This window comes from Protopterus annectens, chromosome 1.part0 (genome assembly GCF_019279795.1).
Source record: "Protopterus annectens isolate FY-2018-M chromosome 1.part0, PAN1.0, whole genome shotgun sequence".
NCBI classification, from domain to species: domain Eukaryota; kingdom Metazoa; phylum Chordata; order Ceratodontiformes; family Protopteridae; genus Protopterus; species Protopterus annectens.
The window spans coordinates 1,056,696,334-1,056,710,037 of NC_056725.1; the positions used below are offsets into that span (position 1 = coordinate 1,056,696,334).

The 13,704-nt window shown below is 36.9% G+C and overlaps 1 protein-coding gene across 1 annotated transcript in view; it reads right to left on the reverse strand.

The window, feature by feature from the left end:
- The window catches only part of LOC122799665, a 1,990,791-nt gene that overhangs the window by 668,158 nt on the left and 1,308,929 nt on the right, over positions 1-13,704 (reverse strand). The gene's annotated exons all lie outside the window — the stretch shown is intronic.

Genomic DNA, 13,704 nt, shown 5'->3' on the forward strand with positions numbered 1-13,704 from the left:
GCCTCCAATCTTCCATAAAAATCCCATCACTGCCTCACCCTTAAGACACTCCACTGCCCTGAATTCCCAAACAAGTACTTCTTTCTCAGCTACATACTGCACACTCTTTCCAGAATGATCCCTCTTTCTGCCCCTCCATCTCTAATCTAGTGTCCTACTATAACCCCCAACGCCACCTCTGTACTACCAGCAAACACCTCCTTGACATTTACAAACCCAATAAAAACATTGGAAAGTTCCTTTATAAATACTCCATTGCCCATGCTTGGAACGTACTCCCTAACAATATAAGAAACACTCTTCAAAAATACCTGCTCAAACAAGAACTTAAACTTTATCTAAAGATGTGGTCCTGCCCTTGTCAAACCTCCACTTGACTTAGTCTCCCTTCTTATCTACATAACTTCTTTTTCATGTACCCTGCACATTCTGTTACTTTTCCCTAATTTTAATATTTTTAAATGCACAAAAAAAAAAATAAATAAATAAATAAATAATAATAATAGGTTCTTGAATTACTATTGACTCTTTGTACATTGGAATGGCCTCATATATGGTATTCTACTGAATTTCATACTCTGTCTATTTTTCTAATATGTAATATTTATAGATTTGTTTCCTGTTAATAGACATGTTATGTCATGCTATTATTTGCTAGTAGACTTCTGTTGATTATATCTTTGTAACTTTTGTAATAATTGTTAATTTTCTGGAGCTTTACTCTTCTGGTGTCCACTGAAAATGGGACCCTGGCTCAGCTGGACTAACCCGTTTAACAAATGTCAATAAATAAATAAATAAATACATTATAATCTCTAGGGAGCATATTGCTTAGGTATGTGTAATTAAATTCCATAATGATACAAAATAAGTGAAAGATGAAGCTTCTGATTTTCTCAGCATAACTCAATCTATGCAATTATGCTTTCATTCTTTCTCTCAGTATAACTGACTTATTATCTAACATGCTAACATCAGTGTTTGGAATACTGAACATTCCCAGAACCCCATGTCATACCAGGGGCTCCCAGACAGGTGGTCAAGGTAAAATTCCTAGAGAGGTGGTTCCTTGCAAAAAAAAAATGCTAAAATCATGTCAGATGCTGCTCTTCATATGAAATCAATGCTCCGTGCAATGATTCACTTCTTTTGGGAGATTTTTTTCCCTTATTCAAGTTGGTAGAACTGTGAAGTTGGTATATATGAGTTCAGGAGGTGTGTTGGGCTTGCCTCTCCACATCAGAGGTGCAGGCGGGGGACTTGCCCATGTGCTAAGGATGCTTAAAGTTATTCTTCTCACCATTCTGTTCAAGCATTATTTTCAACATTCTGAATTGTGGAATTCAGCGATTTATAGCACAACCCACACCATGTACATAGTTATCAGCCATAACTGACTCTGCAGTAAAGCATACGGTACAGATATGCAGGAGAAGGAGTATCATCTTTAAGACATTTCAACAGTCATCATTTTACCTTTTTTTGCCTATTGTGTTCAATAAAGTAAAACTTTACTTGTTTAACACATTCACTACAGATATGAAATGAATGAGTAATGCAGTCAATATATAATCTATGAATTAGAAGCCTTTTCTACAAGGCCTTAAGCGCATACCTAAACAAATACAAATGTCTCATGAACTGGAAGTTCTTGTAAAAGTATAACCAGTAATACTGCTTGGTAAAAGCATGCAAAATTAGCATTACAGTGTTACACTGGGTAATATTCACCACAGTCAAATTATTTAGATTATTTTTTTGCAATAAATATCATATGTTTATCTCTAAATCTTCACAAATAACTTTATGTATCCTGGAAATTCTACAGACTGAACTAATATAATTAACATTGCTTTCATTGAGTAATACTTCAACTTTTATATTACTTTTAAGCATTTCCTTCCAAGATGATGATTATTATAGGTACTTCTAGAAAGATGAAAAATTATGTCTATTTGCATTCATAATAATAATATGAACAATACCATTGTCTCAGATGCATGTCAACTGTTCCACAGAGACAATGTGATGCACTTGTGCATATGCAAGCCAACACAAATAGTTAAATTTTAGTTAATTCAATTCAAATAATAATTCGAGTACTCCAATGACTGCATTTGAGAAAAGAGTTGTACACTGACAACTTAAATCTAGCAACGCCCTTTTGTGATCACTCATATTTTATACACGGAGATCGTGAGCATGTGGAGCTTTCTTTGTAATAGATGGGAGTAGATGAAGTTAAATTAAATTATAGCTGAATGCATACTGTGTTATGACTGTTGTTAGAGTTTTCTTTCAGAGTTGTATTTAATTAGTTAATCCAGTGATGCTTAATAAGTCTTGGTAATTATCTTAGTTTCAATTAACGTTAGCCGTAGTGTTAGGTCTGTGGGTGGTTCTTCTTCTTCTTTCGGCTGCTCCTGTTAGGGGTCGCCACAGCAGATCAACTGTTTCCATTTCCTCCTGTCCTCTGCATCTTGGTCTGTCACACCAACCACCTACATATCCTCTCTCATCACATCCATAAACCTTATCTTAGGCCTTCCTCTTTTCCTGTTACCTGGCAGCTTCATCCTTAGCATCTTTTTCCCAATATACTCTGCATCCCTCCTCAGCACATGTCCAAACCAACGTAATCTTGCCTCTCTGGCTTTGTCTCCAAACCTTCCAACCTGGGCTGACCCTCTAATATACTCATTCCTAATCCTGTCCATCCTCGTCACACTCAGTGCAAATCTTAACATCTTCAACTCTGCCATGTCAAGCTCTGACTCCTGCCTTTTTGTCAATGCCACTGTCTCCAACCCGTATAACATAGCTGGTCTCACTACCCTCTTGTAGACCTTCCCTTTCACTCTTACTGGTAGTCGTCTGTCACAAATTACTCCTGACACTCTTCTCCACCCACTCCATCCTGCCTGTACTCTCTTCTTCACCTCTCTTCCACACTCACCATTACTCTGAACTGTTGATCCCAAGTACTTAAACTCATTCATCTTTGCCACCTCTACTCCCTGCATCCTCACCATTCCTCTATCCTTCCTCTCATTCACACACATATATTCTGTCTTAGTCCTGCTGACCTTCATTCCTCTTCTCTCTAGAGCATATCTCCACCTCTCCACGGTCTCCTCCACCTGTTCCCTACTCTCACTACAGATCACAATGTCATCTGTTGGGTGGTTCTCTAGATTATAATTTAAAGCCAGCTCTTGGCTGTTGTACAATAAATAACTTATTCAAACTGTATACTGTATATTTTCAAAATAACAAAAACAGGGATTGTTCATCTCATATTTTTTTTCCCCTTTAAATGAAGCTCGTATCTGTAGTTGATTATTCCTTCATAAATTATATTGTTCATTTACAGTGAACAAGAAATTATATGTCAAAGGGTAAAGTATGTACAATACAAGCGCTGTCATTTGGAATCTCAGTGGCTCAGTTATAAAGAAAAATGTTGCGGTATTTGTTTTTAATCATAAACAAACACTGATCATATCCAAGAAACTAGTATTATGGCTGACCACCTACTTAAAAGTAGTCACTCCATTGCATAAAATACTTTTCATTTGCATGTCATGTATAAGTGAGAGTGTGTGTGTGTGTGTGTGTGTGTGTGTGTGTGTGTGTGTGTGTGTGTGTGTGTGTGTGTGTGTGTGTGTGTGTGTGTGTGTGTGTGTGTGTGTGCGTTTGTGTGTGTGTGTGTGTGTGTGTGTGTGTGTGTGTGTGTGTGTGTGCGTGCTTGTGTGTGTATGTGCACGTGTGCGCCCGCACACGTGTGTGTGTGTGTGTGTGTGTGTGTGTGTCTATCTGCTGATTCCCAATTCAACCATTCAACATTAGTTTCACTGTTCTGTGGCAACTAACTGCCAGAATAGGCTTGGAGTGCCCATAGCCATGAAACAGATTGAGCAGCTTATCACATAATGAACAAATAAATTAATATGTAGAGTTTGAGGAGTGAAGCGTCAGAAGTTTCCATAGCTTACACATATGCAAGTTTGTATCTCAAAGGTACTATGCTAACATTTGTCTTTTGATGGGGGTACAGAAAGAGTATCTCTTCTAAACTCCAATTTAAACAGCAGCATGGATTTAATTGTTGGATATTAACACATATCTCTCAGTATTATGCAGTATCTCAGTGTTCAGTATATCAAATAAATATTCAATAATTATATGATTATTAATGACAACAATCAACTTCATTACAGTATGATTGTCTACGCTACACTTACCTATGAAAAAGTGTTATTGAACTTAGTTTATAAAATGAAAGGAAGCAACTGTATTGAAGATGAAGCATTCAAAAACACTGGAAGTCACTGTTTAAGGATTTTTCACTCAACTAAAGAAAGGGACAATAAGGATGTATCATAATTACTCTGTGTAAAGATAATTTTAGATAGAAAATAAAAACCATCTGTAATGTATGAGTAATATTTTGGATTACTTTTTTTAAATGTAGTTTATCTCCTGCACATCTATACAGGGGATGTAAGGAAGGTCTTCAGTACTGACTCCTAGTGAAGTAATATGTTCCAAACACCTGATGTGGGACAACAACTCAAGCCTTAATTTCCATTCATTAATAAATATTTAGAACAAAGGAAGAATGTGCCAGTGACTGACAATCAATTAATAAGACTTGTCCTGGGGTTTTATAATACAGAGCACAACATGGTTGTACTTTGTTATGGGTTGTAGAAAGGCACTCCTCAGTGGATCTTCTAGTGGTTATAATGAGCTTTGGTGTTGTTATAAAAAAATGTGGTTTTATGGTTCTGACCACATACAAAAAAACGCATACAGGATTCTATTTGGACAGCATACAAGCATTATATGTCTGTTGGGATATCCTGCATAGGTTTGTGTATATCCATCCATTATACCAAATGCTTAGCACTTTCCTTTCATGCCATATGTCCGACATATGTCCTAAGCACAGACCTAAGAGATACATAAGGGATGCATGGGCATGAATTATCTCAGGACTTTCTTGTCCCAGACCAAAAAAAACCCAGAAGCAGCATTAGAGGCAGCTACATACAAAATATGTGCATGGCAACAAGAAAGTGGGGGGTTAGGGGGTGGGGTACATACCCATCTTGGCCAAACAGGAAAAATAGAGGGAGAATGAGGGTGGAAAGTGAAATACTGCAACAGTGATCAGTTGGACATCTATTCTTTTGCCAAGTTCTTTAACAACTTTACTATGTCCTTCCTTGAATAATTGCTGCAGTACTATGGATTGTTGGATTTATTCCCAAAACTATCTAAGAGGAAAGGGACGTAGAGAAAATGATCTGAGGTCTATGATAATCTGAAGAATGGATCTGGCAAAACCAGTACTACCCTTGGGAAAAACATCAATTTTATAATGTTTAATAGTCTTATCAGAGGTTAAAGAAATAACAGCAAAGTCAAAAGGATTTTTATTTAAATACTTATGGGACTCCAGTACCTTATAAAATCTGTAAGGTTTCTTTGGGGCAAGGGCTTTGGATTCTGGACAGAGTGAAGCTGTAGTAAAAGTATCCTGTAAAGCCTCCAAAGTCAGGAGGAATGGCAGAATGTTTTTGAACTCCAATGTTCAAGAGATCAAAATATTTTTTTTTCCAAGTCTGAGACCTTCTTATCTTCCCTCTGAAAGTGCTGCATCATTTTACATCATTTTAAGAACTGTATTGCCAAATAACAGTTCCCCCCCAAGGAGAATTTGGGCAAAATATATGTTTATCTTCAGATTTATAACCAAAATGGAATGGATCTGTTAGGAATATGCCAAAGAATTAAAATCAGAATCAGAAGCCTCATCCTCAGAAGAGGAACCACTTTGCTTGTTAAGACAAGAAGTATCTGAAACACAGAAAATGAAAAGGGGAGCTTAAGAGACATCAGGCTTTAAAACGTCCCTGGGAAGACTCATACCACTTCTACAGACCTTTAGTGGGCTGTTGAGAGGCAGAGGTATGTTTGTTTTTTTATGACTCTTTTTGGCAAGGATGTCTCCTCACACAAAACTCAATGCATTTGAACACTGACGTATCTCAATTAGAGAGCTAGGGACGTCTCCCTAACAAGAATGTAAGTTATGCCCTCAGCTTCTTCTGAAATAACAAGCATCAGTTCCCCCTTCTCACTCTTCCAGGGGTGGTGTTTGGTTAAACGAGTTGGTATCTGGCAAGGTCATGATAGAGGAAGCAGCCAAAATTCTCAAGCAGTATGAGGTCCCATCAAGAAACACAACAGGGACGTCTGGGTCTGACCAGACAGCTAAAGCCTCAAGTTTAGATTTCTTGAGTTTCTTTTTCTGTAGAGGAGGACATCTGAATTAGAAGACTCAGATGCCATCTTACCTTATGCAAGCTCCTTAAGCCTTTGATTTTCCAGATATACTTTTAAGAAGATAACCCGCTTTAAAGGGTCTTACAGACAGAAGGAACAGTCTTTGTAATTATGAGAGGCACATACCCAAAATAAACACATTGTCCCTGTAAGGAGTTTGCTTCCTACAATCAAGTTTTCCTGTCTTAAATGTCATGAAACAACATGTTCTGGTCACAAAACTGAAGGAAAAGGGAGGGTCCCAAATGGGGATACTTATCTGCCCAAATTAAAAGAAAATGACAAGGATTGTAAGGCTGACAGACCGAAACTAAATCAAGAGTCCAGTGGTCAGGATAACCCAATAATCAGTTATATTGCAACAGTGCTCCAAAAAAGGATAACAACAGTGTATAAGGCTTTTAATTTAGACTAAATATACTTATATTGTCAGAATTCCTTTATGTATCACCTTGTTTGCTTGTCAGGTATAGCCTGTCCTGGTGCTACATTTCTTTTTTGATTGATTTTCTACAAATACATCTGCTTATTTTTACATGATGTTGAACTCCTACATTTTGTAGCAAGTCAGCTTGTATCACTACATCTGTGTTGCAAAACTACATCTTTTATTTAATAATTTGTGCATTCATTTTACTCATTCATTCATTCATTTCTTTCTTAATTGAATAAGTTGACCCATAAGGACCATTTAAGCCATATCCTGGAGAAAGTAAAACAAAAAACAAATCACACGCAGCAGAGAAAAATATAGTAGAAGTTCAATGAAAAAAAAAATACACAAAGTAAAATGCTAAGAGGGATGCTCTTACAGCCAAGAAAAACAAAAGATACTAAAGAGGATGACACATCTAAAACAGGATCATAGGTCTGACACATGTAGTTTTAGGTTTAGTCACGGCAACTCTTTTACATTACAGCAGGGCAACACTTGCACTTTGCATAACAACACAAGTAAGCCTTTCATTTACATAAAAAAGTAGGTAGAGAAGGCTGGGTTTTCGATGTTAAGCGCTTTCGTGTATGTGTGTTCAATGTTTTGTGATTCGGACATATGCTAGTCGAGCATGTGTCCTAGACCCGTATATATATATATATATATATATATATATGTGTGTGTGTGTGTGTATACACACACACACACACACACACACACACACACACACACACACACTTACTTTCCAGTGAGCAATGGTGAAATAATGCAGAAAGTTAAAAACAGTGACAACTCTGCTATCATTCCATTTTGACATGTTGAGTAAGAGAAGATTGGAAGACAAATATGGAGCAATGGGTTTTAAATGGCCTTGAGAAAGGCAAGTTGTAGACAAGAAAACTTTGGTGATCCGGGTTTTCGTTAAAATAAAATTTTTGGCATAGTGGTCTCGAGGATGTGACTTTCAGGTAAGTGAAATTTCGATAATAACAGGTAAACCCACGTGTGTATATATATATATATATATATATATATATATATATATATATATGGGTCTACTTCACATGACTGAAAACTCAAAATACTTAATTTTCAAGATACTGAAAACTCATTTGTCTGAGTCTCATTATACTAAAAGCTTACAATGCTGAATATCAAAATACTGAATTTTAAGTCATAGACATGATGTGTGCTTCGCTTCACGTGTGACTTGCTTGTGATAAAAAAAAAATTACTGTAACTTAAAGTGCTGACTGTCAGAATACCAATATTAGCGTAGAAAGTAGTGTTGTAGTGTTTCTAAATGTGGGCATGTCTCTTTACATTTTTATGGGAAGTATTTAAAGTAATATGAAGATGTTTCATGCTCTCCCAGCAGTAATGGCAGTGTGTACAGTACAGTAAGATAAGGTATATGCCCTTTTCCCCACTGTAATGCCATCCTGGAGTTAGTATATATAGTGGGGGGGGAAGCCCCACCTAGTTTGGTTTTATATTGTCCAGTTTCTGTTAAGAGGGTAAGTAAGTAGCTTTTAAGTTCTGGAAAGAGTTAGTCATTGGAGTTGTAAGTGTGCATGTCTATGGCTTAAAATTTAGTATTTTGAAATTCAGCATTGTAAGCTTTCAGTATAATGAGACTCAGTCAAATGATTTTTCAGTGTTTTGAAAATTAGGTATTGTGGTCTCAGTCAAATGAAATTCAGTATTTTGAGTTTTCAGTCATATGAAGTAGATCCATATATATATATATATATATATATATATATATATATATATATATATATATAGGATCCGGACACATGCCCGACTAGCATATGTCCGAATCACAAAACATCAAGCACACATACACGAAAGCGCTTAACATCGACAAGTGCTTCCGTGTATGTGTGCCTGTTTCGTAGATCTGACTACAGTGCGGGTAAGGGAAAATTCCCTTTTCCCCACTGTAGTGTGATCTCGCAGTGAGAATAATAAAGTGGGGAGGTGTGGGGGGTGCAGGAGGGCAACACCCCCTGCAGAAACATAGATTTTTCTTTTTTTGAACTACACATACACGGAAGTGCTTTTCGATGTTAAGCGCTTTCGTGTATGTGTGTTCGATGTTTTGTGATTCAGACATATGCTAGTCGAGCATGTGTCCTAGACCCGTATATATATATATATATATATATATATATAGATATATATATATATATATATATATGTGTGTGTGTGTGTGTGTGTGTGTATACACAGACACACAAACACACACACTTACTTTCCAGTGAGCAAGCAGAGTGCAATGTACACTACATACATTAGTTTCTAAACCGAGTCATTCAATAAATCAGAGAGAAAAAAGACTTGGAAAGAGGACAGGGACAGTGTGTTGAAGGAGGGACATTTGGCTTGGATGAAGTGCTTTTGGAGTTGCATTCTGAATTTGGAGTAAATGATGATTTCCTTTAGGTCAATACAGAGAGCCTGTCAAGCAGTATGTGCCTGAGACTAGAATACATATGCAGTGTTGTGGAGTTTGCTTATAGGGATAATGGAAGTTGATGTGATTTGTCACTACTGTCTTAGGATTTATGAAGATTTGTTATGACATTTAGCTACAAGGGGAGTAAATGTCTAAGGTTAGAGTAGTTTGTAGAGTTGTGATCCTAACAAGAAGTTAGATCTTTGTTTTATGGATAACTATTTGGCTTGTTCAAAGTTGATACAGTGGTGCATACAGAGAGATGAGTTTGTAAAGAATTGGTAGATGTTATTAGAGATTGACTGGAGTGTAGCAGTATTTTTCTTGGAGACATAAGTGAAAATGGGAAGTACACATTCAAGATGAGAAAGGAGAACTCCTTTGCCAATGACTGCTCTGGTTGGTTGGGATAAAAAAGGGAGATAATTTTGGAGCAGAAGAGGAGAAAGTTTATTTTTGGTCTCACAGTCTCTAGAGAAATGGATGTTTAGCAAGGCATAACTCTAGGTATTTGAAGATGGAAGCTGTTTCTGTGGTACAGCTGTGTAAGTCAAAGATAGTTAAGAGAGCCAAGTGCTTGGTGAATTTCTGTGGCATTCTAAAATGCATGTCTTTGACTTGGAGGGGTTGAGAAGTAGTTTATGCTTTATTCTGATTGGGAGGATTCTACTTTAACTCTAAAGCATCTCTCAGTAAGGACGTTTTTAAACCAGGGAGTGTTGTCTGGACTGATACCAGTTTCAGTTAGTTTATTTCAGAGAAGATAATGGTCAATGAGGTCATATGCCTTTGTGAGGTCTATAAATAGGGCACTTGTAAGGAGGCCTCTGTCAGTGTTTTTCAGGACATCATCTGTTAGGACCAAATGCTGTCATAGTACTTCTTCTAGGCCTGAATCCATGCTACTATGAGTAGAGCAGGTGGTACTGCTGGATAAAGATATATATATATATATATATATATATATATATATATATATATATATATAGATAGATATACATATATAGATATACATACATACACACACACACACACACACACACACGCACACACACACACACACACACACGCACACACACACACACATACAGACATACACACACAGATACAGACACACACACACACACACACACACACACACATATATACAGACACACACACACATATACAGACACACACACACACACACACACACACACACATACCCACATATACAGACACACACATATACATATATATATATATATATATATATATATATATATATATATATGTGTGTGTGTGTGTGTGTGTGTGTGTGTGTATCCAGAGAGAGAGAGAGAGTTGGTACTGACTATCCTTTCTAGACGTTTGCCCAGCATTGGCAGGGTAGATACTGGACAGAAGTGAGATGTAACTTTTGGGTTGGTATGTTTTGGGACAGGTTTAATTAGAGTAGTTTTTCAAATATGTGGCAAGATGTTTTGCTTGAGAGACAGGTGAGAGGAATACTTAGAAGATTTGTGCAGTGATATACGAACCAGGGGTTTATGTTATCAGATCCAGGAGGAACATTAGTGGGAGTATTTTTAATTAGAGTAGAGATTTCTTTTGAATGTATGCATTTAAATTGGAAGGGTGGGTGATAGGTGGTGGCAGGGAAGAAAATGCATGATCCGTGGGGTTGTGGAGTTTATTGGTGGAAGAATGTTAAATTCTTTAAGAAAATCTTCTGGACAAAGTTTTGTTGTGCCAGACTGAATGACATTTGCAGACAGGATGTCAAGAGGAGGTTTTCCTCCTGTAAGAATTTTAATTTCTTTACAAAAGTGTTTGAGGAATGTCAGAGAGTAATTTGTTTCTTTGAATGGAGATTTCTTTTGTGCCTTTGAATGGACTTTCTGGCTAGGTTACATATGGCTACAAAGGGGATGAGATTGTCACCTGTATGAGTTTGTTTCTGTTTTTGCCATGCTTTATTCCTTAGTGTGAGAAGATGTTTGAGTTTGTCAATTATTACAGCTAGACTGGTTTCCAAAGGCTTTTAATATTGGTAGTAGTTTTATAGGATGATTGACAATTGTAAAAGTGGTCACTTAGTGATGGTGGCAGAATGTCTATGTTGGAGATACATCTTGGCATGTTTGTAATAATCAAGTTGAGTGTGGAGGTTTTTTTTCACTTTTTTAAAACATCTTTATTGAATTATCAGTTCTGACATAGGCAAATTTACATTTATACAAAAGTAATCAAACTGTGTTAACAAATTAACAGTAACAAACATTATACTTTACATATGTTGCTATATATCATATAACCTAAGCAACATTACATAAATTATTTAATTCCTGCCCCTTTTTTTAAACAAGAAATATCTTTATTGAAACGCCACTTACAACAGAAGCAATCATACATTTATATAAATGACAACAAACCACACCAACACAATCCTAGTTGCAAGCATTTTACATCACAAACCATACTGACACACTCCCAGTTGCAAACATTATACATCACTTATAATCTACCCAATCATTTTCATTCAAACATTACATAGCTCATTTAAGTCCTGCCTTCTTTTAAATTTTATTTCTCCCCTGTATGTATTGTTTCCATAATTCCCATTTTTTTCCTATGTAGTTTGCTCCTACCCTTTTCAAAAATCTCAGTTCCAGTTGTTTTATCTCTGTTACTATATTAATTCTTTCTAATATAGTTCATTTAGATTTTGATTTCCATTTTCTAGTAATTGCTTGTTTTGGCAGCCAACATAATTAGACACAGCAAGGCCTCACCATGTCTAGGCAATTCAGATTTTGTATCATAGCTCAGAAAAATCACTTCCCTCATCACACCAATCCACCCACCCAGCATCTTTGACAGTGCGTCCTGCAGGGACTCTTCAAAGTCCACCAACCTAACGCACTCCCAGAAAATATGTTCCCAAGTACCTCTTTCTTCCCTGTCACCCCTCCAACCTTTGCTGTCTACCTCGGTAGAGAGTGGCGTCTACTTGGGTTCTAAAAATATCTATGTAAACATTTCCAAGCAAAAACCTAAATCTTGTAGATTTTGTTGCATATTTGGGAAACATACACATATCCTCCCATTTTTTCTTTGTGAATTGTTTATCCAATCTCTTTTCCCAATCCTTTCTAACCTCCTCTGATTGATTCTTATAATTATCATGCAATATTTTATATGCTCTATTAATTATTCCTTTTTTAATGGCAACTTCTGTTCTACATTCTACCAAAAACTCTACTAGTGCTGGTCTTTCGGATGTGGAGTTTTAAGGGATCTGAGGTTAGGCCTTTTTGATATTTTTATAAGTTAAAGGAGAACTGGGTGTGCTAGGAAATTAACCATGTCAGATGAAAGAGGGCCAAGATAATTATGGTTGAAGTCACCCAGAATGATTATGTTATTATTTTTGGGACAGTTATTAAGTATGTTAATGCTGAATGATTTGAATTTATCTGGGGAAAAATAGGTGGCAGATAGATTGCAATGATCAGTAGTGGTTTGCTTTTGTGACTTGGTAATTTTAGAAGAATCCAGCTAGGACTGGAGTCTGAGGAGGAGTTTCCTTGGGCAATATATTTTGAGTTTAGGTTATTTTTGTACATGATTAGAAACCTTATACCTAACTGTTTACCTGGCCTAGCATCAATGACATACGTGTAGGAGGTAAGAAGATGTTGGAAGTTGGGGGGAGTGTTGTTTGGCCCAGGATTCTGTGACTGGTAGAATCTCTGGATTGTGCTGGGAAATACAATTATTTATGTGGTCTAGTTTGTTTCTGATGTTAATGGACATTGCAGAGGGTACAGGCCAATCTAGGGAAACAGTGGTACTGTTGTTAAGGAAAGGCAGTTGTTGTGCCTGGGCTGGGTTCAATGCTACTCTTTAGAAAGTGTATAAAGATTATAAAGGGTAGCTTGAAGGAGGTCTTTGGCATTTTTAGGGTCAGAGTCCCTTTCTGAGTCTTTTGAATAATATAGACAAGCGTTTCTGAGATTGGTAGATTGGAGAGTGGGTTTGGCCTGATTACTGGGGGGCTGTGGTGCTGGTTTGTTGCTGTGGAAGTTAAGGAAGTAGGGGTAATATATGGTGATGTGCTTATTGGTTGGCTAAGTGTTTTTGAAGAGGTGTGGGAGGTAAACAGGAAAGAAGGATGTAGAACATGGTAAGCTGCAGCAGAATGAACATTTTATTATATAGATGTGTTTTGCGTTTGTAAAGGAAGTTCTATATGGGAGATAAGACGTCCAGTAATATTGCAGTACTGACTTTCAGGGCTGTGATATAAAGAAGGTTAAGCATTTTTATGGTGATGTCAGTTTAAGAGAAGTGCTTTGAGGATGTGATTGTGGATGGAGATCAGCAGATATATTGCATGTTTGGGGGGATGACAGGGGAACTGGGAGTGGGAAGGGAGCACAGCATGACACAACTCTCACTTTATTTGGAG